Source organism: Ascaphus truei, chromosome 2 (genome assembly GCF_040206685.1).
Source record: "Ascaphus truei isolate aAscTru1 chromosome 2, aAscTru1.hap1, whole genome shotgun sequence".
Taxonomy (NCBI): Eukaryota; Metazoa; Chordata; class Amphibia; order Anura; family Ascaphidae; genus Ascaphus; species Ascaphus truei.
The window spans coordinates 10,802,922-10,830,607 of NC_134484.1; the positions used below are offsets into that span (position 1 = coordinate 10,802,922).

At 47.4% G+C, this 27,686-nt stretch overlaps 1 protein-coding gene across 3 annotated transcripts in view; it reads left to right on the forward strand.

Annotated features, from left to right (window-relative positions):
- The window catches only part of ZC3H3 (zinc finger CCCH-type containing 3), a 361,466-nt gene that overhangs the window by 41,420 nt on the left and 292,360 nt on the right, over window positions 1–27,686 (forward strand). The window lies entirely within an intron of this gene.

Here is a 27,686-nt window from a genome sequence, read left to right on the forward strand (position 1 = left end):
CTCCTCTCTTTCTCTCCTTTCTCTTTTCTCCTTTCTCATCTCTTTCTCCTTTCTCATCTCTTTCTCCTTTCTCCTCTCTTTCTCCTTTCTCCTTTCTCCTCTCTTTCTCCTTTCTCCTTTCTCCTCTCTTTCTCTCTCCTTCTCTCTCGCTTTCTCCTTCTCTCTCTGGCCACAAATTGCGGATCAGATTCCTCAATGTATCTAATGGCGCATTTTGGATCGACCCGCCCAGATTCTTTAGTGCTTAATCACCAGACGGATTTTGGTGGAGGGTCAGATTTGGACTGGATCGCCCATCTCTAGCTACCTCTGCCGCATGTACTGGGGAACTTGGGCTCTTCTTGCACCTGTGTGGTGCTGCGTCCAGCAGAGGGCAGGCTTGCGCCTTTCAAATCTCCTCCACACCGTCCACCTTCGCCTAGTAATTGACTGCCTAATTTTCTCTTTATGTGAAAGAAAGCAGATATCAAGTAATTTGCAGCAATAACCCGCTAATGCAAGGGCCGCGTATCAAAAAGAGAGAGAGAGAGAGAGAGAGAGAACGGCACGAAACACACACCCAGTGTTCATTCCAATGCAGCAGATAAAACACTAATATATAATTATCCTTGCAAATTGGATTGTTTTAAATAACCAAAAGGCTATGGCCGGGGGGGAGCCGATCCCATTTCCCCTGAGTTACTATTGCAGCGTAATTGCAGCGTTCAATCAATTTCCACGGCATTAGAAATTCCATCACAATCAACATTAAACTTTATTCATTGTGATGGTTAAGAGGCGGCCTCCGTTATTATTTTTTTTTTTAAACTCCAGTTTAACTGGCAAAATTAATCAGGAAAAAAGATTTTTAAACGTTTACCCGTGTGACGAAAGGTCGGCGTCGCCGCTGCCGCCGCCGCCGAGCAGATAAGGAGGACTAATAAAAAGAGAGAATTGAATTACTAATGATCGCAGGCAGGCGAGTTTATATAAACCAAGGGCCGGTGTTTCCGTGGGGGGGCGGGAGAGGGGGGGGGAGATTAGGGCAGCAATGAATGTTTTCCTTCCTTGCGGGTGGGTTGGCGGTCATCCTTTTTAAGACCGCGCAGAAGCCAGGCCGTAGAGAAAGTTATGAATGCGAAGGTGAGATGTGCTGCAGGGTCTAGTGGCGGCAAACAGAAGGTGAGATGTGCTGCAGGGTCTAGTGGCGGCAAACAGAAGGTGAGATGTGCTGCAGGGTCTAGTGGCGGCAAACAGAAGGTGAGATGTGCTGCAGGGTCTAGTGGCAGCAAACAGAAGGTGAGATGTGCTGCAGGGTCTAGTGGCGGCAAACAGAAGGTGAGATGTGCTGCAGGGTCTAGTGGCGGCAAACAGAAGGTGAGATGTGCTGCAGGGTCTAGTCGCAGCAAACAGAAGGTGAGATGTGCTGCAGGGTCTAGTGGCAGCAAACAGAAGGTGAGATGTGCTGCAGGGTCTAGTCGCGGCAAACAGAAGGTGAGATGTGCTGCATGGTCTAGTCGCGGCAAACAGAAGGTGAGATGTGCTGCAGGGTCTAGTGGCGGCAAACAGAAGGTGAGATGTGCTGCAGGGTCTAGTGGCGGCAAACAGAAGGTGAGATGTGCTGCAGGGTCTAGTGGCGGCAAACAGAAGGTGAGATGTGCTGCAGGGTCTAGTGGCGGCAAACAGAAGGTGATGGATATTAACCGTTGCGCTCCCTGAGGCGCTAGTGCATCCTTCAGCAATCTGTAGGGCCACTTTTGGGCGGGCGTTTTGCAGGCTTGTTTGAGGGGGCCGGGGCAACTTATCACCCCCTTTTTGTTGTTGTTTCTGAATATATTCCCACATGTATACCCTAATCCAGGGGTGGCCAACTCCAGCCCCCATGGGACACCAGCAGGTCAGGTTTTGAGGATATCCCTGCTTCAGCACAGGTGGGTGAGCCTCTGGTTGAAGCTGGGACATCCTCAAAACCTGACCTGTTAGTCGCCCTTGAGGACTAAGTGTTGTCCACTCCTGCCCTAATCCGTACATGTGTTATGCAGAGGAAAGTTTGTAGCGTGTAAAAGTATTCGGGGGAGGTTTCAGTCTCCCGGCTGCAGAGATTTGATCAAAGAATTAAAATCCGTGGACAAAATGACCCTTGAATAAATGAGTATTTGCTCCCCAGTTTTGCAGCCAGGAGACTGGTAGTTGAGGTACGGTGCTACTGTTCAGTTAGGAGTAAGGTAAGAGGGGGGGGGGGGGATGTATGTTCCTGCCTATATAATAACACTGAGGGGGGGAGAGCAAGAGGCACATTTTATAAGGATGGAATTTGTGGGTTTTAAATGTGCAATTGTGATCGTTAACCCCTCACATCTTGAAAGTGAGCGTTGTGTATTTATACTGAAGCAGTTGGTGGATTTTCACGGGTAAAGTGCCTGTTGCGAATGTTTAACCTGTAATCGGGGCCTTCTGCTGTTACTTCTCTTTTATCGTGATCACGTCAAGTGCTGCAGTAGTTTCCAATCGCAGAGAGATATTGATGGGGAATAATGTTTTGGGGCCTCTTACAGGGACAGCCTGAAATAAAAGGGCGAAACCACAAAAAGAAAAGAAACGATCAATTACACTTGGTGAAAATGATAGTTGTTTGCTCGACAAATTAGTATATTTTTATTCGCCGTGTCATGTTAAACTCTAATCCTGACAGATATGTATCCTTCCCTTTGATCTGTTTGGCCATTGATTGCAGGATATCTTAATCACTCATACCAAATACAAAATGTTTTGATTTGATGGGGATAAAGCGGGTTATGTATCAGTCTCCCGGCTGCAAAACTGAAGCAAGAAATCTGCACCAAACTGATCAAAACCCCAAATCTATTCTATGGGATTTAATTCTTCACTAAAGTAGGTGTTTTTTGCTCCACTTTTGCCCTGGTTGTGCAGGCAGGACACGGACACACAGCCCCCAAACTGGGGTTTGGCAAAATAATGTTAGCCGAAATGATAGACTTGACTCTCATACAGTACCTATTATTTCTGTTTGCTAAATGAGGTACAGTATGTGGGTTTGAAGTTGGCCAGACATTGGGCATAAAAAAACCACTAGCGACCCTACCTAAGTGTTTCTGCTTTCCAGAACGTTGTATCATGCGAGTAGAGTTCATTGCTTTGCAAAGTCTGTTTACAGGCTCCCTCTGGCACCGCCGGGGTGAAAAGGTTATTTCGGGCCTCTGTTCTGGATGTGGCCCGTATTATACAGCATTAAAAATAAACTACAAGAGCAAAGCCCCCCTGCGTCGGTTCATCTCGGGATACAGTTATTGACGGATTAGCAGCGAGAATCCTTGAGGATTTAGTTTTGCAGAAGGCCCCCAATAAAAGAGAAACCTGTCGTGTGACATCGGGTTTCACTGGTTGTGAAAGGGTCACGCACCGTGGCGGGTCGTCCCAAGACAAACACCCAGGAACGCTAAAAACGGCCAGTTAAAGAGCAACCCAACGTAGACCCAAAGTGAACGGATGGCAGTGATGGGTGCAGCATGGTATATCTGGGGGGCTGGTGCTATTTGTAACCGATAAATGTTGAACTATTTTTCCAAGAGTCATTTGCATCTGGGACTTTTCGTAGCAACAAATGAAACCATGATCTTCTTCCTCAAAGATGATCTAATCCCATTCACTCATGGCTCTGCTAGACTGGGAAGGTGGTTACCAAAAGAAAGGTGTCAAACAGCGAGGCGTTCACATATTACTGCTGTTTCAGTTCAGTTTGGCCCTACACGGGACTGCACACAGCCGTTAGTGTCGTCACCTTTATAACATACCGCAATGCGTGTTTCACCTGAAATTCTGTTACTCCAATGGGACGCGGGAGCTTTTTAATGGTCCATGGCGTGTTTCCCCAAACCGTCACAATTTCACTGATAAACAAGGCGCGCTGGTCACACTTGTGTTATAATTATCCTCCGAAGCACCTGTGGAAGGGTTAACTTTGTACCCCGATACCGTGTGCTACTATTTGTCTCTGGTGTGCGGGTCCTTTGAACACTACGAGTGCGACCGTCTCCCCGGGCTTGTTTACCTGTATAACTTCTAACACGTCGTGCAGTGTTTGTATATATTGGTTCACCATTATTGCGCTGGCATCGCAGCCGAGCGCTGAGAGGTTTAGCCGGGAAGTCCTCCCCAGCTATATATGTTGAGATTGGTATTCAATGAAATCTTTCTGCCTTCTCGTTACTGGCGGTTATTATTATTAGGTATATACGTTTCGCCGTGGCCCATTTAGGCCCTAAATATAAAATGCATTACAGCAAATATAACTATGTATCATATATCTATATCGGGAGTTGGACAAGGTTATGAGAAGTCAATATTGACATTTGTTATTACCGTGGTTTTGCCGTAAGTCGGCCGTGGGAGTTATTGATATCGTAAGGACGGCACGTGACTTGCAGATGAAGATGCCAGAGCTGCAGAGAAGGCTGAGCTGTCCATGTAAGTGGGAGTCCAGCATCCCTGCTGATTCCGCAGGCTATCACTTTGCCCGGTGCTGATCTGACCCACTTCTTATTAATCACCTACGCAGTACTTTCAGAATGAGTACTTTTCAACATTCATTAAAAAAAAAAAAAAAATTCAAATAATAAAAAAAATTGTGTTATTTCCATACAACCAATATCTATTGCGATAATCCGTATTGTGATCGATATTTATCACCCAACTTTATATATAATGTTTTTTTTTTCCATTGGATTACAGTTAAGGTCTTAACTTGGTCAGGACATGCTGTAATGCTGCTGCAAACTGGATTTGAAGAAAATATAGAATATTTCAGTGTTTTCTACAAAAGGGGAAAAGTACTGGAGTCCTTCACAACGAGGGGACAATTGGTTGTGCACTTGGTGGCACTGCATCTTTAACCCACCAGCTGAAGAGATAAATATTTCCGGGCAGCAGTTGGTCCCCCTCTGCCTTTATTTGGTGCTAGGTCATTGATCTCCTAGCTGCACAGCGCAAATGTGCCCTGTGCGAGGCAACTGGGTTAATGTCATTACTAGCCAGGGTGTCTACACGCAGCAGGCCCTGACCCTGCACATAAATCATTATGTTCTCAGATCTCCTCTCTCCTCTGCCACCCGCCCTTGGCCCAAGGTGGAGAATGAGCTTCCCAGTAACCGTCCCTGGCCCCTTGAGCAGGGGGGGGATCGGTGAAAGTTCACATACTTGGCCACAGTCCCACTGCTAGCCTCGTCACCGCGTGTATTTGACAGTGTTGAGTTTCCGTTGACATCTCCAGCATTTACAGGTGACCGTGTTCCTGAACCCTACCCGAAGAGGAGACTTCTGGGACGCCTTCTTCTAAATGGGTTCCAATGGTCAAACGGAAAGTAACTGCTCACCTGTTCACCATGGATCAGGGGGACAGGATACTGGGAACTAGCACTTGCTCTGCCTTATTTGCAAAATAACTACTCGTTACCATTATATAGTGCGGGCACTTTACAAATGAAAAAACGGCATTGTTTAAAACTAGTTTATTCATGAGGACATAAAATAACTGATGGAAGCATCGCCATATGTTTGGCTTTTTGTAATGACTTAAGTAGGAATATTTTTACATGTTTATTGTCTGATATTTATATCAAGAACCATTTTCAATAACACTAGCGGTGTATGCATCTTTCCTGAAGAGCTTGCAATCTAAATGTTATCGGAGACTAGATTAGACGCGCACACAGTTGGAGGCCCTATTCAGTTTTTTTGTATAAATGTTGTAATTTTAAGTAAAATGCCAAAACGTGTTATTTTTTTTAAACAATGAGAAATTTTTGTTGCTTCGCTGTCGGCTGCATAATGCACCAATAACCCCCACTGGATGACCACACAACTGGATGCATTTCTACTAAAACTAATGTGTGGCTCTGTAAGGCTGAGATTATGGTCCCTGCGCGGCCGCGTGTGAACGAGCTCGCGTCCGCGCACATTCCTGCAGCCCAAGCGATCTGTGAACTTGGCTGCAGGAGATCGGAGAGGCGATGCGGGGGCGTGGCTGACGCGTCACGAAGCTGGTTCGCCCTCATTGGCTGAACCTGCTCACGTGCGCTGACGTCACGCAACAGCCGCCTGAAAAGACATTTCTCGACGCGCCTCTTCGCTGGCAGGCGCGCAGGCATTGGGGTTACTGCAGTAGCCAAACGGGGAAGAGTGCCTTGACGCGTGCGCTTAGCGACTCCGGCACCATAACCTCAGCCTAACTTGGACCACCTTGTGTATATATCGCAATACCTACAGTATCTCTATTGAGAGCGCGAGAGATATCCACACATTTAGTGTACTAAGCCATCTTTGGCGGCTGACTTGAATGTACTATAATGTTTCCCGGTACCAGAAGGCCGTTTAGTTAAGATGACCTAATACGTTTTGTACGTTTTCTCCACTGATGTTCTTGGAGGCGGCCGAAAGAAAACACTTGTCTGTATCATTTGTCATCCTCAAACATGCACATGTCTTCGGGGGGCTGGTTTTGCCTGCTGACCTATTAACTCTGGGAGCCTGGGCAGAGAGTTGCAGCCCTGCAGATCACTGTCCCATGGAACGGCTATTTCAGGTTAAGTGGATCATAAAAGTCACTTTGTAAAAATGGGTCCTGCGTCTTGCTGAAGTGTAGTTGCGTCACTGCTTTCAAGGCATTGCTCAGATTACTGGTTTAAATCACTTTGTTTCTTTCCCCCTCGTGCATTCAGGAAGCAGGGGCAGGTACGGATTTAGACAGCCGAAATAGCACGCCTATAGAAGGGCTGAGCAAGCGGCACCTGCACCGTTATCCAGCAAGACGGGCGCTTTATTCCCTCCTAAAATAAATAGGGGAACGGTATCAGTTCTCTGCTTACAGGGAGGAGGTTGGCTCCCAATATGATGGATGGAGCTGCGAAGTGTCTCTCCTGCTGAGCGGATTGCTCTTTCAGTGGGTGGGTGAAGCGGACCTGTATATTATAGGAGGGGGCTTTGTTGCAGGGGGTGATACTTTGCCTTTACTGTCTAGCACACGTTCTGCATACACAGGCCCCTTTTCCCATGCATAGTACATCCAAGAAGACCCTTCCCAGGTCCTCAGTGCTTGGGTACTACCATAGCAGTGCACAACTCTCTGTTGGTCCATAAAATGTCTGAAAGCCGAGGTGGCCAACTCCAGCCCTCAAGAGCCACCAACAGGGTTAGATTTTAAGGATATCCCTGCTTCAGCACATGCCGCACAGTTGTTAATTGAGCCACCTGTTCTGAAGCAGGGATATCCTTAAAACCTGACCTGTTGGTGGTCTGTGACGTTTGGAGCTGACCACCCCTGTATGAAAGCATTCAGCGCACCAACACCCCGACTGGCCCTCATGGTCCTTCTCATTGGGATGATAAACGGCTGCTGGCTTTACACTGCGCTCCGCTCCTAGCAGCAACGTGCCGCAGCCTGCGTGCACCAGTACATGTGCTGTTTGTGCAGGTGTATGTACAGGTGTAGCACACGGGTTGCACCTGCTGGTGGGGTAAGCCACACCCATTTAGTCTTGCAAACGACTAATGCGTTTCCAATGGCAGTCACTGTCGCACTGCAACGCACCAGCAGGAGCAATAAGTGTTTGTGTGTGTTTGTGTGTTTGTGTGTTTGTGTGTGTGTGTGTGTGTGTGCCTACATGTTTATAGATGTACTGTAGGGCCAACAATGTACACACAGTACACAACGTTTTGCAGAAATAGACAATAGAATACAGGGAATTATATTACAAGAAGGGCAGTATAAAGTACACTACGTGATCGGGAATGTGTGTGTGTGTGTGTGTGTGTGTGTGTGTGTGTATACACTGCAACAAGTAGTACAATGATCCTAGACAGCAGTCCGTGCAAGGTTAAATGGTTATCGTTCAAACAGGACAATAGCAATCGGGGATTATTAAAACCAGCACTGTAGACAAATATAGTGATTAAAACAAAATAGATTGAATTGATAGATTACAATTTTTTTTCGAAACGTATAATTTGTTGTAATGTTTTGATTAAAGAACCAATTTTTTAAATTGGTAGTACAAGTTGAAACAATATTCCTTGCATATTTCTTGACATTTAGACTGAAAAGCATGTTGATATTAAAGCGGTTGTAATTGTTCCTATTGGACAGATATTTGTAGTGACCACGCTGCATTTCTTAATATCATTATTCTGGGAAATGTTCTGTTCTGCTCTATCCTTATATTCAGGTCTTCGGTTCCCCCTGTGTACTTTGCAAGGAATACATTGTGGTCCCCTTATAGATAAATTAGCCGCTGCTATGCTTTGTTAATCCTTGTCTAGTGGTGGTACATTGCAAGACATTCTGGCATCATGAATGTTAATGGGATCAGCTGTAAGCCATTACAAAACATCCCCGTTGGGCTGGCTTGGCTTTGCCGAATAGCTCTTTAACATGGCCACATGGCATTGATGAATTCCTTCCAGCTGTCTGGGGCAGAGGTGACGGGCAGGGTTAATTTTTGCTCCTTGCACTTGTTGCATACTGAGGTGGGGCTCACATTTCAAAATGCTTTCACTGTCCCGGAGTATTTATCCTCGCTGGGAAAACATTGGTGCAGGCGAGCTCATCCAACTGCAATCATGGCCATCCTACAGGTGCACTGGAAGCGAGAGAAAGGGTTTCCTGCCGGTAACCCTCCTCCCAAAGTGCTTCTATATACTGTATGACCCGCGTCACCTGCTTTAATGTCATGGCTGTGCTAGGCCGAGCATTACCACTGAAGGATGAAAAGTGTCATGTGTAATGGTACACTGCAATACCATCACAACAAATGGCTCAAGTCACATCTTTAGGGTGCAGTGAAGTATAGAAAGGTCCCAGCATGTTTCCAGTATTTATTTATCACATGTTTTACCAGGAAGTAGTAATACGTTGAGAGGTACCTCTCATTTTCAAGTATGTCCTGGGCACAAAGTTATCATGACAAATACATGCTTACAAATACATTGTTACATTAAGTCAGCAAGGTTATACAGGAATACCCCGATCTAAGGACACTCACTTTAAGTACACTCGCGAGTAAGTACATATCGCTCAATAGGCAAATGGCAGCTCACGCATGCGCCTGTCAGCACGTCCTGAAAAGCAATACTGGCTCCCTACCTGTACCGAAGCTGTGCGCAAGCGGGGAGACTATAGAGCCTGTTACAAACGCGTTATTTACATCAGTTATGCACGTATATGACGATTGCAGTACAGTATGTGCATCGATAAGTGGGGAAAAGGAGTGCTTCACTTTAAGTACATTTTCACTTTACATACATGCTCCGGTCCCATTGTGTACGTTAATGCGGGGTATGCCTGTACATTCTATACAAGACATTGCATGCACAGCACAGTAACAAATAGAATATGTTATAGGCGGATGTAACAGTTACAGACTACATTCAAATGGGAGACAGCAGCTTTACTTTTCAAAGAACTTAGACTGCTGATGGTGGCCGCGGCGGCGGTGAGAGTCTCCGGTAGATTGTTCCAGTTTTGGGGTACACAGTAAGAGAAGGAGGAGCGGCCGGATACTTAGTTCAACCTTGGGATTCAACAAAGATTTGGACAGAGACTTTGAACAGATTCACTGGATATACTGGAAACAAATGTGAAATCTTGCTGCTGTTTTTTTTTTTTTTTAAAATAACTTTCCTTTTTATTTGGAAAAAAACCAGTGCATACATAATATCACCTCCCATTAACATACGTTACTGCATTTCCATTTCTGTCAAAAAACTAAAACAGAAACATTTGACGATCTACAGACAAGACAAACTACATGTAAAGACACCTAAACGGGACAGACGTGACTTACCGGACTGGGGGGAGGTACAATAGGGTGGGGGGGAGGGACGTTGCGGGGATCCTGGAGGTTGTGTCCCTGATAGAACAGCACCGCATCTCCTTGTGTGGGTTAGCCGCTTCCTGCGCGCTATCTGGCGGGCCCTAATCTAGTCGTCTCTATGTCTTCGTCTGGACGGGCCCGTCAAAGGAGAACGCATTTGCTATTATTAGTGCAAGATTGTGGCGGAATCCACACCCGGGATGTCTGTTTGGGCTATCCATGGGGCCCATACTTTTAGAAATTTGGGGCCAGAGTCGTTAACCCAACTCATCAACTGCTCCATCTGGCAGACATGCCAAATTCGATTCCTGATTTTGGGTATAGTTGGAATTTCTTTTTGCTTCCACAATGCTGCGATCTCGCATCTCGTGGCGGTTGCAAAGTGCATAACCAATTTTTGTGTCACCCTGGACACGCCCTGGGGCCGTCTGCTCACTAGGAACAGCCACGGGTCCAGGGGGATCTCCAAATCGAGAATCCTCTGTAGCCACTCTCTGATAGATTCCCAAATCGGGACCACGATCGGGCAGGACCACAGCATGTGTTTCAGGTCAGCGACTTCCCCACACTGTTTTGGGCAAAGCGGGGAATATCCCTTGACAAATTTAGATAATTTTGCTGGGGTATGATACCACCGCATTAGGACCTTATATGCGTTCTCCTTTAGCGTGGCACATATTGAGCTTTTAGCAGCTGCTTGCAATATGTGGTCCCATTCCTCGTCCTCTACAGTCTCTCCTAAATCTGTCTCCCACTGTCGCATGTATTTCAGTCGGGGAGCGTCTGCTGTCGTTGGACAGATCACCTCCCTGTACATCCTAGAGGTTAGTCCCCTTGTGTCCGTTTTTCTTGAACACGGCTGTTTTTTACTGTCCATATTTAACATTGGCAGAGTTTTTCGTCGCCATGTTGGCTGTGGGAAAAGCAGACTTTGATACCTTAAATCTTTAAAGGAAAAATGGATATAATTCATAGACACTACTGAACTGAAGCGTGTGGTCAGGAAAGCACCGTACAATACCATCTATGTAAAATGTGTGCAATTTGTTTTCTACATGTCCAATTAAAACTTGAACACGTCCAAAGAAAGGCATGGGGTGGATTAGTGTGGGGGAGGCGGTTGTTGATTCAACGTCTGATATAAACAAAGAGATATGCCTGAGCACCTAGTGCACGGAATCGGGATTTACCTGCATCTGTTTTACGGAGGATCGAAACATTTTGTGCACCAGAACGTACTTGTGGAGTAGAGTCCCAGCATGGGGCTGTAGCGTCCATAGGGGCTGTGGCTGGTGGAAGGCTGATGCCGGGCAAAATGAAGGGGAAACGTGTAGAGTACAGGGCTCTCGTGTTGCCGGACGGCCCTTAGGGAAGGGTTATACAAGGGTCCAAGGACCTCCATTAGTCAGGTAAGCGAGACACTGGACAGTGTGAGTGGACAAGCAATGTGATCCACCCATCCATCCAGGAGGAAAGATTGTCTGCCTAGATTGTTTTCTCCACTTCAGGCGTGCTTCGTTGCAGGAGAGTAACCCCAGCGGCGAAACCTGCTGGGGTAGAGTAGCGTGGCGGACTGGAGCCGTCAGCTGACTAGCCACAAGAAGAGATTTGGGGGGCATGAGGTGCAGCCTGTACGGTTGGACTTTTTAAAACAAGAGAATGGCGGACCCTGATCACCAGCTGTATGTTGGGGTCTAAGCAGCAGCAGGGGAATTACCAGTAAATGCATCTTTGGGTGGGTTGCTTAACTAAATGGCTAGGTGGCCAAAACTCTACCCCCATATGGATATCGGGTTTCCCATATTTTTACTGCTGGACGCAGTTGGTTTTGGTAATAAAGGTGGGACATATTTATCTGCCACTAACAGTGTCAGACTCTCGTACTCAGAGGCAGGATGCCTGTGATCGGCATATGCCGATTTATGAGGGCTTGTCAGTTATGGTTCATAGGAACTACATTACACTACAATAAATCTTACAACTCTAGTAATGTTCAGTGCATCACTTATTTAAAGAGAGCCCAACATAGTGGGTAAAAAACCTTTAACAAGTCTGTGTAACTGGCTTCCTTCGGTTCAATTTGAAAGATTCATCTTTGAAATTACAGCTTAACCCCGTTATAGCGTGGTCCTTGGGGGCCACGTGCGACCACCGCGTTATATACGGGGTCGCGGAAAAAAATCGCCACCAAAATATATATATATATTTTTTGGTGGTACCGTGTCCGCCGGAGGGGGAAAGCTGAGAACTCTCCCAGCGTTCCCAGACCCGGTGTGGCAGCGGCAACAGCACACAGCACTTACCCAGCATCTGGCAGCTCTTCTCCCTGTTTCTGCTTCCTGCTTCTGTCTTGCGAGAGCAAGCTCCCTTAAAGAGACTGTGTGTATTTGTGTGTGTGCAGTGTGCTGTGAATGTATGCAGTGTGCTGTGAATGTATGCAGTGTGCTGTGAATGTATGCAGTGTCCTGTGAGTGTGTGCAGTGTGCTGAGTGTGTGCAGTGTGCAGTGTGCTGTGAGGCTGTGAGTGTGTGCAGTGTGTGCAGTGTGTGCAGAAAAAAACAACTTTTTTTTTAAATTCGGGGTCCACGCTCAAACCGCGTTAAATCCGGATCCGCGTTATAGCGGATCGCGCTGTAACGGGGTTGAGCTGTATTATTTTATTTTTTTATTTTTTTTGTAATGTGTGGAACAATGAATAGGAATTGCTTATTGTCTCAAATAGAACACACGATTCAGCTACGTATGCTCTGTTTTGACTAATGATTTTGTCATAATTACCTTCAGTATCTCAACACCAAAAGATATTGGATAAGCATTTGTTTACCATAAACATGGTGGCAGCTAGCTACGGGCAACCTCTTACACTATTACAGCTTTTATTGTGCATGGAGTGCCCATCGTAAAAAAATGTTTAATGGTGACTTAAGCTGTTAATGACATGTTATCATACGAGTATAATAACTCAGACGCAGAAATACCCAAGTGGCACCATACCCACCTCATCATACCTGCCACACGGATTTGCCTGGCACGTTGGCATACACACCACAGTTACTGCGGCTCACTACCCATGGCTCACTGCTGATTTCCCTACTCCCCCTGGGAAACCGTGCGATGCTGCCTGGAACTTCATCTCCTCTCGCTCTCAGTCCCTCCACATGGACAGGTTCCCGAGCCACGCTGTTCCGTGCAATGGCGGGATGCTCTGGTTTCTATTACCGGCTAAAGGGAAAGCTATTTGACTTTGGAAATGCATGTCATCCCTGGGCTGCTTTTGACCTTTGATATTTTGAAGCCGGTTGGGGGGTGGGGGCGGGGGAGCTTTACGAAGCTTTTGAAACATGCTGGGATTGGAACCGAAATAGAACCAAGAAAAATCGAAACACACAACAAGTCCTGCTCACTGCATTATACTGAGCCTCGCTGGCAAAGAAAGGGTTTCAAGGTGCACTCCTCAGTAACGGTTTTGAAGATCCTTTTTCTGTTGAAGCAGCAAAAACCTCGCACTACCTTTTTTTTTTTTTCAATTAAAAAAAAAATGTTTTTAACTTTTTTTGTTCTAGGATTGAAGCAGGGGGTCTCCGGAGCTGACCCGCGTTAATTTCAGCTCTGGGGACCCCCCGCTTCCTGAGATATCTTTGTAGCGGTTGCCGGGATCTCTGCAGCCAGAGAACTGGTGTGCCTAACACACGGTGACTTACATTTCCCGTGTCGTCATCCCTACCGGCTTCCTATTGGCCCACGTGACCTGGACATTTAAACTCCACAGAGATACTGACACCCCTTAAGGAGTTATATATCTCTGGAAACAGGGGGCCCCCGGAGCTGAAATGAACACGGTTCAGCATCAGAGACCCCTGCTTCAAACCTATAACACAGATAGGTGCAGTGCATGGTTTTGACGGTAGGGGTAACCAGGCTCTCAAAGGTTAAGCCCGTTTTGGTTACCCCTGATCCCTGTATAAGGGTCCAAGAGAGTTGGCTCTTGGGCCCAGTGACATTGTACCATATCTCTCCTTGAAAACGCAAGCACGACTCACCACTAGGGTACCCTGCTTCAGCACAGCCCAGAAAGGAGAATGGGCCACAGGGATAAAACATCTATTCCTGTAGCTGAGGGAATCCCCAGGTTAAGGGGGGTACCCCAGCTAGAGCCAAGGTGACCCACAAACAGTATAGGGTTTGTGGGTGCTCCAACCGTGTATAAGGTTGAGGGGGTACTCTGAGAGTCCAAGAGAAAGTGTGTGGGGAATAAGTCAGATAGAAATAAAACTACAACATTTTTCATGTTCTGTTCCCTGTTCCCCAAGACTCAGACGTTTAGTAAAAATATACTTTATTAAATGTAATGTTTTTACATTAGGAACCAATGTCGAAATAGGCTGCCCGAGCTAACCCATAGGCGCCGGTAAGTCTGCTGGACATGGGAGTTCAAAGCAGTCAGAGGATGACCAGAGGTGTGAAAAGCATTTGGTCAGCGGGGAAAGGCGGAGTACCAGGTCCGGACATCAATGGCAGTCCGCCAGGATGCCACTTGCTCTGCCAGACCTGGTGGAGCCTGTCCCAGCAGGTGGCATTGAGATAGCCAGGGAGAGAGGTGGCAAGCTTGCGCATGCCTCTTGGCTATTTCAGATTTCCCGCTGTCCCGGCTTGGTTCTGATTGGTTACTTGGAAATTTTCCCACGTGTTTATTCACTGCTGAGTTTTGTGAATGAAACTCAGAATACTATAAGAATTTGTGAGCCAATCAGATTGGTAGTCTCCGGTAGTAAGAACGCGGGTGGCTTTTCTAAGTTGCTTCTGTGCGAATAGCAGAGCAACCGGCTTCGATTTCAAGCCAGAAAAGCCGGCCTGCCAGAGTCTAAGTCACGACTGTTGCGCTCAAGTTGTAAGAAACTATTGTAGCGGACGCAGCTGGGGTTTTATGCCAATTTTGAGTTCCAGGTGATTTGGAGTAACTTGCGGTCAGGAGGGACCAAGTTCTCAGAAGAGAACGTAGCGGTGGTGTGTGGAACTTTATGCCGATTTTGGGTTCCAGGAGATTCCGGGCCAAGTCCCGGTCAGGGTAAAACTCTCCCATTGGGTTCCCTGCCCCTAGGAAAGTCTAGTTTTCGACACCAGTCTCAAAGTAAGTGTGTCTTTCTGTCAGTATTTTGTGTATCATTGAATTTATGCGAATACACTACAATTTATTTCATTACCTTGTTTTGCTCAATGAGTGATCCTGGTAAAAGGTGTAAATAACCTGGTCTCCCGTGACAATGGTGTTTTGCTGCTTTAATGCTTCAGTGTAGTAAACATGCCTATGCCATGTACAGTGAACCTTACTTTCTTCAATGTGAAGGGTGGCACGGCAAGACATGGCTGTCACTTGGTTAAATACTTGTGTGTTCAGGGAGAAATGCTTGTACTCTTCCCATATCTTTCTCATGTGTTTTCCAGGAGGCATTAGACCTTTACTTAAAGTACATCAACATCCACTTAGATTTTCTTTTACTAGTGCTATTAATTATTAAAATCGGTGACTGTAATACAAGCTGGGCATCGTTTCCTTGCGTTGCTCAGTCATGCTCATTATTATTCCTGACAATACAGGCCCGTCCCTGAGTGTCGGTGGATGTAATTGACAGGCTTGCACTACTTGTACAGGTCATTGTGCAGGCAGTAGAGGCCTATCCATGGGATAAGCCGGTGTCTGTGCTGGTGTTGGGACTTGAGATGCAGCGGAGAGCCCAAAGATCACCCTGACCTAAAGGTTTTCTAATGAATAATTCTGATCTATGGCAGAACTGGGATGAGTGGAGATTTTAATGTGCAGAATGTCAGGCGCTACTGTTTTCTCCCTCACTGTCCTCTGCAAAACGTGATTTTTATAAGACGCCTGCACCTATCCCATTAGTATGAATGTTTGAAAATGCTTCTGCACACTGCAAAAGCCATACAATTTATAAAATCATATTGAGACCTACGCTGATCAAGGAGATAACCACTGCCAATTTGTGGTTCACCTCACAGGAAGCATCAGGGAGGCTAATGTACCTGGCGATTGATTGCTCCTGAAACGGTCGGGACGTGTTTTTTTACTTGCTAAACATTAGGGAATCTGGCATGTTTTTGCTGTTGCAGAAGCAGTGAATCTCATTGCCCCTCAAACCAATTAACTTCATGTCAAGCGTGTTCTAATAACCCAGTCCTGGGTTTGCTGTCGGTAACGTTGGTGTATTAGAATAAGATCTCTGGGAATAACCGGCCTGGATCGTGGTCACATTGTCACCCTGGAAATGAGTTGGTAGCTATGTAGGGTCATTCAGTTTTCAGGGTCAAAAGGGATATAACGAATCAAGATGGAAAAAATAAATAAATCAGTATTTCCTATTTGTTTGTGTTATTCTAGATAACCCATTGTGTAGCTTCCCCAGTGCAGAATTAACTATTGAACATTTTGAGATTACAGTCTAAAAAGGATGTATCCTATATTTACAGCTGAATACCTAAATATAACCTTGGTAAAGGTATTTACATTTTGTAAGTCTTTTACAATGGGTGCATGTTAAAGGGGTGACATTCAGTAGCACTTTCACAAGTAACAGGATACACCCCTCTGTGTCATAGCTCCGGTTGGTTTATCAATGGTTTGGAAGGCACAGCAAGGTGTATGCAGTTTATCACAAATGGAGTCAGATGTTTTTATTTTACACAGTGGTCCAACCTATTACATTTAATATTCAGTGGGTATATTCTGTATGTCCACTCGTTGCATATTACATTAATGGAGGGTTACCATATTCCATCCCTCGAAAGAGAGGACAGTATGGGCCACATCAATGAAATGATGGAATCCATTACTGTTCAGCAACAGCACTGTTTTAGGAATGAATCCCCTGTTATATAAAGATAAAACATGTTCTAAAATACACCTATCCCCATTACATGAGGATACTCATTCATTCACCCACCACACTCGGACTCCAAATTATGTACCTTCATTTCAGGTACTTGCACATACACATGCTGTACACTCCGTGCCCCCCTAATAACGTCCAGGCGCGCACACAGGCAGTGTCTGAAGCCGGGGTAGGAAGTCCCTCGACTGCTGGTTAAATCCAGTACAGAGATGGCATAGGGGCAGGCAAAAGCTTGCGAGCTGCGGCTGGAAGGGAGGGAGGGTGGAGGAGAGGGGCATGGTCAGATACCCGTAGGAGGCAGCGAGCCTTAAGGGAGAGCCGGAGGCCTGCGAGAGAGGGAAGTGACGGGGAGAGCTGTGGAAGCAGAAAATGTGACTAGCAGGAGGGTCTCCCAGGGAAGGAAAGCCCAGATCTAAGGAATGGGCTCAGAGGGGAATGAATTTGTGATCCCAAGGAGCAGGCGGGGAGAGCAGATAGAGCTAACGAGGTCAGAACCAACGACCGACGGAAGGGAACAGGAGGAGTGCTGGGGAGCCAGAGAAGGGCGCTGGAAGAAGCGGCATAATACAGTAGATGCGAGTCATGGTTGAGAATAGGAAACCCGGCTTCGAATGTTGGATGGTGTAACCAGCTGCATTCTGGGACGCCATTCTCATTGGGGCTCAATCTATGAGGAAAGCTGAGCTAACAGATTTATTTTAACTCTGGATCCCCTGCTCCCTATTTCCAGCTTCTCCGCACAGTCGCCGCGTTGCCTCCTGGGAGAATGTCGAGGCATCATGCGGAATCTCTGACCAACAATCCATGTGTCCGAAGTATGGCCCAGTGCTTTTAGCAGCCTTTAAAAAGTGGACATGCCCGGTTAAAAGCGGCTGTCCGGTCACCCTAGTTTATTACAGGTCAGGCTGGATCCTAGGAACCGGTTAATTATTTGAACATCATTTAAGGGTCTTCTCTATTCTTTTCTTTAACATGTTTAATGTCATTATGTGAATGTGCGCCTTGGCTGGTTCTCCCACCCCGGCATATATAGCTATTGAACTGTAGTAACCTGCTCCCAATTTCTGCCCTATTGAAAGGCCAGGCATTCACCCAGTGCCCATAGCATGACGTATTCGGGTGCAGACACACCGCTTCAGAAGGCCTGCTGGGAATGACTGATGGAAATAATGATTATTGCAAGCAATGTGATACCCCCCTTGTTTTAGCCCCTGTGCCAAGTTTTCATTACAAATCAATGTAAGCTCTGTCCGTTGAAGGATCAGCCTTTTTATTATCTGGAATCTCATGCAGTTGCATGCACGGAGGTGCTGAACGCTCCTGCCTAGCTGTCCCGAATGCTTCAAAACAACTTTAATACTTCAAGTTAGATCTGTCCCGTGTGTCCACTGAAAGCGGTGGAAGGACCTCCTGCTCTGCCGGTGTCTTGCTTGTGACCAAGGTACAGGATTGCTTTCGAACTTTGAAGAGGCGCCTCCCTTCCCAAATCGTTGCCCTGCAGTAACACACGGCAGGCTGTTACGTTGCCCTGACAGGGCTTTGGTTTCAACGCGACAGCCAGATACAATGCTAGGAAACTGATCTCGGCGTGTACCGTGTATAAATAAGTTTAGTTTTATGGCACCTCCATCTAGCATGTGAAAAGTGACAGCGATGCCGTAAGCAGACCCGCTGTCACCACGTCCCTTTATGAGGCGGGAGTGACGGCTGGCCCGCCGCCACCTTTGCCATGCGATGGATGCTTTGTTGAAAACATGATAGCGTTGTTTATTACCTTCAACGCCTTACCCGGCCATCTTGGATAAACAGGTGCCCTGGGTGCCAGCCGCTTGTTTCTCTCCTTGGAACATCTCCACAGGAATATACGTTCGTATCTGTGAGCTTTATATCCAACCTAGACATGTGCTGTACGATAGAGCGGCTCGAATCCAGTCCTCGAGCCCCCTCGGCCCCGCAACAGGTCCGGTTTTCGGGATATCCCAGCTTTGAGCCACCTGTGCTGAGCTGGAACTGATTGAGCCTCCTATGCTGAAGCCGACATATCCTTAAAACTGGACTTGGGGAGGGGAAGGGGGGGGGCTTGAGGACTGCAGTTTGGCACCCCTGGAGCACATTATGACAGGTGTAGTAATGTGGCCCGTTGACCTTCTGGTAACAATGAGGTAGTGTGCAGTCTCCCCCGTGTGTTTAATTTGTAAATAGATGTTTGCATGAAAGTGTAAAGCGCACAAGTGTGCTGTATCATACACATAGAAAGGATGGTGGGCTCGCCATTAGGAATGTGTGTTTTTGATATATATATATTTTTGTTAACGGGAGTCTGGGTCTCTCCCGTAGATGCAAATGCAGCAACCTCACCTCAGTGGCCCCCCCCCCAAAAAAATATCAAGGGGTCAATGTGCCAGTGTACTAGGCAGAAATCTCAATATGGCCGCCGGCGTCTCCTGAGGGGAAGCTGCTGCCGGCGTCTCCTGGGGGGAGGCTGCCGCCGGCGTCTCCTTTGAGGGGAGGCTGCCGCCGGCGTCTCCTTTGAGGGGAGGCTGCCACTGGCGTCTCCTCTGAGGGGGGGCTGCCGCCGGCGTCTCCTCTGAGGGGGCGCTGCCGCCGGCGTCTCCTCTGAGGGGGGGCTGCCGCCGGCGTCTCCTCTGAGGGGAGGCTGCCGCCAGCGTCTCCTGAGGGGAGGCTGCCGCAGGCGTCTCCTCTGAGGGGAGGCCGCCGGCGGCGTCTCCTCTGAGGGGAGGCCGCCGTCGGCGTCTCCTCTGAGGGGAGGCTGCCGTCGGCGTCTCCTCTGAGGGGGGGCTGCCGCCGGCGTCTCCTCTGAGGGGAGGCTTCCGCCCGCAGACATAATGTATTTACCATAAATATTTTCTGTACAAGGGAATATACCGGTATCTCAGGAACCAGGTGATCTTCAGAGCTGGGGCCGCAGAGCTTCGGCTCCAGAGCTGGGGATCTGAGACGGCAGGATTGCACCTTACACCAATGTTCTCAATAAATAATTGTACCTACTTTTTATTTATGCAGTGACATTATACTACAAGTAAACACTGCCACAGCAGTCACAACATAAAACTAGCACAGGCCGTGTGAGGTGTAATTAAATGAGTAATAAAGACACACATGTAGCCTTGTTCCTCGCCTCTCATCCCGTGCACACTCGCTCCCCCGTCTCGTGGCAGGCTATAAATTAGCAGCCTGCAGCAGTTTTAAATGCCTGTGTATATATTTATCCCAGTGGTAATTAAAGCTTGCACCAGGCATTCTGTCCTCATCTGATACTTGAAGGCTTCCATCAGTGCACTTTGTGACAGGAGAATGGAGAAATGTGCGCAGTGTTGATTCAACAAATAATGATTTTGAGCCCCACACGTATGGATGGGGTTTCCCGCTGCGGGAGGGCAGCCACATGGCTGCACCATTCCGGCGGACTCTGGGGAAGGATGGAAACGTGCTAGCAGCACACAGGGGGGGCCTAGTCCAGGCCTCGAGAGCTGCCAACAGGTCGGGATATCCCTGCTGCAGCACAGGTGGTTCGAAGACTGAGCCACCTGTGCTGAAGCAGGGATATCCTGAAAATCTGACCTGTTAGTAGCTCTTGAGGACTGGAGTTGGCCTCCCCTGTTATGCAGTGGAGGGCGACAGGCCCGAGAAATCACTTATCCATTTGATGACTTTGAATGACCCTTAATCTATTTAAGAAAGCCACTTTGGAGTTCATTTTTTTGGGGGGGGGCGGTACTGCCCCTTTATCGTCGCTGAAAATGCGGATCCACTTAACGCGATGCAAGCGCAGCTCCCAATTTTCGTATTTATGAATCCTTTACAACACGATTATTGGTGTCTTAAATACTTTATTGTACAATGCATACAATTGTACATTATTTCTAACGCGATCCGCTTATAGCGCGATGTGATTCTTTGGACCCCAAGCACAGCGTTATAAGGGGGTTTAGCTGTATAGTGATGCTATAAGTACCAAAAGGGAGTGTGTAAACGTATCCCTTATTCTTTTAGAAGTACGATGTGGGTCCCTCTGGGCGGGAGTTAAAGTAGTAGTGTTGCGACTCTGACTCGTATTGTCGCACTTTTAGCTTGCAAGGGGTTATTCTAATATTCAATAGCAGCGATGTGGTCATAGGGAAGTTTCAGCACTACCCCACCCTGTAACGTGAGTGCGTTCTTTGGCCGGCTCACACTCCTCCGGTCTTTTCTGGGACAGTATGTTAACCTGAGTCTCGCTCGCTCTGTGCCTTGTGCTTGTGGGAAAGCTAAACAGAGAAACTTGGAGACTGACGCAGACCCGAACCATTTGGCTCATCCAGTCTGGTCATTTTCACCACTTATCTGAAACACTAGACAAGTGGTTTGGGGTTGGTAAAGCGGAATTCAAGATGGGTAAGGAGAGACACTGACAAAGTTTGATAACACTGCCAGTTGTAACAAATCCTTCAACGCTCACACTTCTCTCAATCATCAACGTGTGGGTGGAGGTGTGTGCTCACCACTAAATATCTCTGCTCTCACAGGATTCTGGAACAACCGTTCTCAATGTCTTTTTAATATAGTAATATATTGGGATCAGGTCGACCATTCCCAAGGCTTCATTATACTAAGAAGTTCCAGTGAGAGAGTTTTTCCAGGAACTGGTACTGATCCGGTCCCTGGGAAAGCACTGCCTTGGACTGGAGGGCATTTTAGGCCTTGATTCAATGTTACTCCACATTACTTCATAATGCTTCCTTGTGCACATCCCAAATCTTGTTCAAGCAGAAGTGCGTCCGTTATTTACTTTAAAGCTATGAATTTTCTCTCTCGCTTTTTTAATATTTTGTTACCTTCCACCTTGACTCTGGAAAAGACCCATCATTCAGCTGCCACAGACCTGCGTCTTCTTAGTGACCTCGACAAAACATTTTGCCACACTTGGAGCCAGCGAATAAAGATCGGTGTTCACTGGCTCCCTGAATCCAGTGTGTGCCCCGGCACTTTGCTGATCTCTTACCTGCAGGACCAGATTCTGCTAACAAACGTGGTTCTGCTTCAGGTGCACACCGCTTTAGGTGAGGGCTGAAAAAGAGAACCCCCCACCCCCACAAGATTGCGGCTTTAAATTTAGTTTTGGCCCGACCACTACTGCGGCTTATTTTCAGCAAGCAACAGTGGTTTGGCAGGAGAGCCGAAGCGATTATAGCAACACAAGCAGAGGACTCTGCTGACTACAATTAAGCTCCGTAACCACAAACAATGCAGAAATCTTGTCTGTCACTTTGTAGTACTGAGCAGGGTTAGTGCGTGGTTATAGCAGTCAATCAACTGGCCCGTCATTGTAAATCCCTTCTCATCATAACCTGGAACACAGGTTCCACCCCATAGGCAGCTGGGCAACTCCAGTCCTCCAAAGTCACTAACAGGTCAGGTTTTAAGGGTATCCCTGCTTCCGCACAGGTGACTGTCAGTCCCTGCATTAGCACAGGTGGCTGAATCAGAGACTCAGTCTTTGACTGAACCTCTGATTCAGCCTCCTGTGCTGAAGCTCGGATATCCTGAAAACCTGACGTATTGGTGGCCCTTGAGAGTTGGAGTCCCATCCCTGCCATAGACCATAATGGATCTGGCTGCGTAAGAAGATGGCGCACTGCTTATGATTTGTAGCCGCTCTCAGATTATCTACACTTGCTGTAGCATTTGTTTCTCCGGTGTCCGCCATGTTACCACAGTAAGTGCTGTTATACTTCCCACAGTAAGTGCTGTTCTACTTCCCACAGCAAGTGCTGTTATACTGTTATACTTCCCACAGTAAGGGCTGTTATACTTCCCACAGTAAGGACTGTTATACTTCCCACAGTAAGGACTGTTATACTTCCCACAGTAAGGGCTGTTCTATATCCCACAGTAAGTGCTGTTCTACTTCGCACAGCAAGTGCTCTTATACTGTTATACTTCCCACAGTAAGTGCTGTTCTACTTCCCACAGTAAGCGCTGTTCTACTTCCCACAGTAAGTGCTGTTCTACTTCCCACAGTAAGTGCTGTTCTACTTCCCACAGTAAGTGCTGTTCTACTTCCCACAGTAAGTGCTGTTCTACTTCCCACAGTAATTGCTGTTATACTGTTATAATTCCCACAGTAAGTGCTGTTATACTTCCCACAGTAAGTGCTGTTATACTTCCCACAGTAAGTGCTGTTATACTTCCCACAGTAAGTGCTGTTCTACTTCCCACAGTAAGTGCTGTTCTACTTCCCACAGTAAGTGCTGTTCTACTTCCCACAGTAAGTGCTATTCTACTTCCCACAGTAAGGGCTCAGTAGGGGCTGTTCTACTTCCCACAGTAGGGGCTGTTCTACTTCCCACAGTAGGGGCTGTTCTACTTCTCACAGTAAGGGCTGTTCTACTTCCCACAGTAAGGGCTGTTCTACTTCCCACAGTAAGGGCTGTTCTACTTCCCACAGTAAGGGCTGTTCTACTTCCCACAGTAAGGGCTGTTCTACTTCCCACAGTACGGGCTGTTCTACTTCCCACAGTAAGTGCTGTTCTACTTCCCACAGTAAGGGCTGTTCTACTTCCCACAGTAGGGGCTGTTCTACTTCCCACAGTAAGGGCTGTTCTACTTCCCACAGTAAGGGCTGTTCTACTTCCCACAGTAAGTGCTGTTCTACTTCCCACAGTAGGGGCTGTTCTACTTCCCACAGTAGGGGCTGTTCTACTTCCCACAGTAAGGGCTGTTCTACTTCCCACAGTAAGGGCTGTTCTACTTCCCACAGTAAGGGCTGTTCTATTCCCACAGTAAGCGCTGTTCTACTTCCCACAGTAAGGGCTGTTCTACTTCCCACAGTAAGGGCCGTTCTACTTCCCACAGTAAGGGCTGTTCTACTTCCCACAGTAAGGGCTGTTCCACTTCCCACAGTAAGGGCTGTTCTACTTCCCACAGTAGGTGCTGTTCTACTTCGCACAGTAAGGGCTGTTCTACTCCCCACAGTAAGGGCTGTTATACTTCCCACAGTAAGGGCTGTTCTACTTCCCACAGTAAGTGCTGTTCTACTTCCCACAGTAAGCGCTGTTCTACTTCCCACAGTAAGCGCTGTTCTACTTCCCACAGTAAGGGCTGTTCTACTTCCCACAGTAAGGGCTGTTCTACTTCCCACAGTAAGTGCTGTTCTACTTCGCACAGCAAGTGCTCTTATACTGTTATACTTCCCACAGTAAGTGCTGTTCTACTTCCCACAGTAAGCGCTGTTCTACTTCCCACAGTAAGTGCTGTTCTACTTCCCACAGTAAGTGCTGTTCTACTTCCCACAGTAAGTGCTGTTCTACTTCCCACAGTAAGTGCTGTTCTATTTCCCACAGTAAGCGCTGTTCTACTTCCCACAGTAATTGCTGTTATACTGTTATAATTCCCACAGTAAGTGCTGTTATACTTCCCACAGTAAGTGCTGTTATACTTCCCACAGTAAGTGCTGTTCTACTTCCCACAGTAAGTGCTGTTCTACTTCCCACAGTAAGTGCTGTTCTACTTCCCACAGTAAGTGCTATTCTACTTCCCACAGTAAGGGCTCAGTAGGGGCTGTTCTACTTCCCACAGTAGGGGCTGTTCTACTTCCCACAGTAGGGGCTGTTCTACTTCCCACAGTAAGGGCTGTTCTACTTCCCACAGTAAGGGCTGTTCTACTTCCCACAGTAAGGGCTGTTCTACTTCCCACAGTAAGGGCTGTTCTACTTCCCACAGTAAGGGCTGTTCTACTTCCCACAGTAAGGGCTGTTCTACTTCCCACAGTACGGGCTGTTCTACTTCCCACAGTAAGTGCTGTTCTACTTCCCACAGTAAGGGCTGTTCTACTTCCCACAGTAGGGGCTGTTCTACTTCCCACAGTAAGGGCTGTTCTACTTCCCACAGTAAGTGCTGTTCTACTTCCCACAGTAAGGGCTGTTCTACTTCCCACAGTAGGGGCTGTTCTACTTCCCACAGTAGGGGCTGTTCTACTTCCCACAGTAAGGGCTGTTCTACTTCCCACAGTAAGGGCTGTTCTACTTCCCACAGTAAGGGCTGTTCTACTTCCCACAGTAAGGGCTGTTCTACTTCCCACAGTAAGCGCTGTTCTACTTCCCACAGTAAGGGCTGTTCTACTTCCCACAGTAAGGGCCGTTCTACTTCCCACAGTAAGGGCTGTTCTACTTCCCACAGTAAGGGCTGTTCCACTTCCCACAGTAAGGGCTGTTCTACTTCCCACAGTAGGTGCTGTTCTACTTCGCACAGTAAGGGCTGTTCTACTCCCCACAGTAAGGGCTGTTATACTTCCCACAGTAAGGGCTGTTCTACTTCCCACAGTAAGTGCTGTTCTACTTCCCACAGTAAGGGCTGTTCTATTTCCCACAGTAAGCGCTGTTCTACTTCCCACAGTAAGGGCTGTTCTACTTCCCACAGTAAGGGCTGTTCTACTTCCCACAGTAAGTGCTGTTCTACTTCGCACAGCAAGTGCTCTTATACTGTTATACTTCCCACAGTAAGTGCTGTTCTACTTCCCACAGTAAGTGCTGTTGTACTTCCCACAGTAAGTGCTGTTCTACTTCCCACAGTAAGTGCTGTTCTACTTCCCACAGTAAGTGCTGTTCTATTTCCCACAGTAAGCGCTGTTCTACTTCCCACAGTAATTGCTGTTATACTGTTATAATTCCCACAGTAAGTGCTGTTATACTTCCCACAGTAAGTGCTGTTATACTTCCCACAGTAAGTGCTGTTCTACTTCCCACAGTAAGTGCTGTTCTACTTCCCACAGTAAGTGCTTTTCTACTTCCCACAGTAAGTGCTATTCTACTTCCCACAGTAAGGGCTCAGTAGGGGCTGTTCTACTTCCCACAGTAGGGGCTGTTCTACTTCCCACAGTAGGGGCTGTTCTACTTCCCACAGTTAGGGTTGTTCTACTTCCCACAGTAAGGGCTGTTCTACTTCCCACAGTAAGGGCTGTTCTACTTCCCACAGTAAGGGCTGTTCTACTTCCCACAGTAAGGGCTGTTCTACTTCCCACAGTACGGGCTGTTCTACTTCCCACAGTAGGGGCTGTTCTACTTCCCACAGTAAGGGCTGTTCTACTTCCCACAGTAGGGGCTGTTCTACTTCCCACAGTAGGGGCTGTTCTACTTCCCACAGTAAGGGCTGTTCTACTTCCCACAGTAAGGGCTGTTCTACTTCCCACAGTAGGTGCTGTTCTACTTCGCACAGTAGGTGCTGTTCTACTTCCCACAGTAAGGGCTGTTCTACTTCCCACAGTAAGGGCCGTTCTACTTCCCACAGTAAGGGCTGTTCTACTTCCCACAGTAAGGGCTGTTCCACTTCCCACAGTAAGTGCTGTTATACTTCCCACAGTAAGCGCTGTTCTACTTCCCACAGTAGGTGCTGTTCTACTTCGCACAGTAGGTGCTGTTCTACTTCCCACAGTAAGGGCTGTTCTACTCCCCACAGTAAGGGCTGTTATACTTCCCACAGTAAGGGCTGTTCTACTTCCCACAGTAAGGGCTGTTCTATTTCCCACAGTAAGCGCTGTTCTACTTCCCACAGTAAGCGCTGTTCTACTTCCCACAGTAAGGGCTGTTCTACTTCCCACAGTAGGGGCTGTTCTACTTCCCACAGTAAGGGCTGTTCTACTTCCCACAGTAAGGGCTGTTCTACTTCCCACAGTAAGTGCTGTTGTACTTCCCACAGTAAGTGCTGTTCTACTTCCCACAGTAAGTGCTGTTCTACTTCCCACAGTAAGTGCTGTTCTATTTCCCACAGTAAGCGCTGTTCTACTTCCCACAGTAATTGCTGTTATACTGTTATAATTCCCACAGTAAGTGCTGTTATACTTCCCACAGTAAGTGCTGTTATACTTCCCACAGTAAGTGCTGTTCTACTTCCCACAGTAAGTGCTGTTCTACTTCCCACAGTAAGTGCTTTTCTACTTCCCACAGTAAGTGCTATTCTACTTCCCACAGTAAGGGCTCAGTAGGGGCTGTTCTACTTCCCACAGTAGGGGCTGTTCTACTTCCCACAGTAGGGGCTGTTCTACTTCCCACAGTTAGGGTTGTTCTACTTCCCACAGTAAGGGCTGTTCTACTTCCCACAGTAAGGGCTGTTCTACTTCCCACAGTAAGGGCTGTTCTACTTCCCACAGTAAGGGCTGTTCTACTTCCCACAGTACGGGCTGTTCTACTTCCCACAGTAGGGGCTGTTCTACTTCCCACAGTAAGGGCTGTTCTACTTCCCACAGTAGGGGCTGTTCTACTTCCCACAGTAGGGGCTGTTCTACTTCCCACAGTAAGGGCTGTTCTACTTCCCACAGTAAGGGCTGTTCTACTTCCCACAGTAGGTGCTGTTCTACTTCGCACAGTAGGTGCTGTTCTACTTCCCACAGTAAGGGCTGTTCTACTTCCCACAGTAAGGGCCGTTCTACTTCCCACAGTAAGGGCTGTTCTACTTCCCACAGTAAGGGCTGTTCCACTTCCCACAGTAAGTGCTGTTATACTTCCCACAGTAAGCGCTGTTCTACTTCCCACAGTAGGTGCTGTTCTACTTCGCACAGTAGGTGCTGTTCTACTTCCCACAGTAAGGGCTGTTCTACTCCCCACAGTAAGGGCTGTTATACTTCCCACAGTAAGGGCTGTTCTACTTCCCACAGTAAGGGCTGTTCTATTTCCCACAGTAAGCGCTGTTCTACTTCCCACAGTAAGCGCTGTTCTACTTCCCACAGTAAGGGCTGTTCTACTTCCCACAGTAGGGGCTGTTCTACTTCCCACAGTAAGGGCTGTTCTACTTCCCACAGTAAGGGCTGTTCTACTTCCCACAGTAAGTGCTGTTCTACTTCCCACTGTAAGGGCTGTTCTACTTCCCACAGTAGGGGCTGTTCTACTTCCCACAGTAGGGGCTGTTCTACTTCCCACAGTAAGGG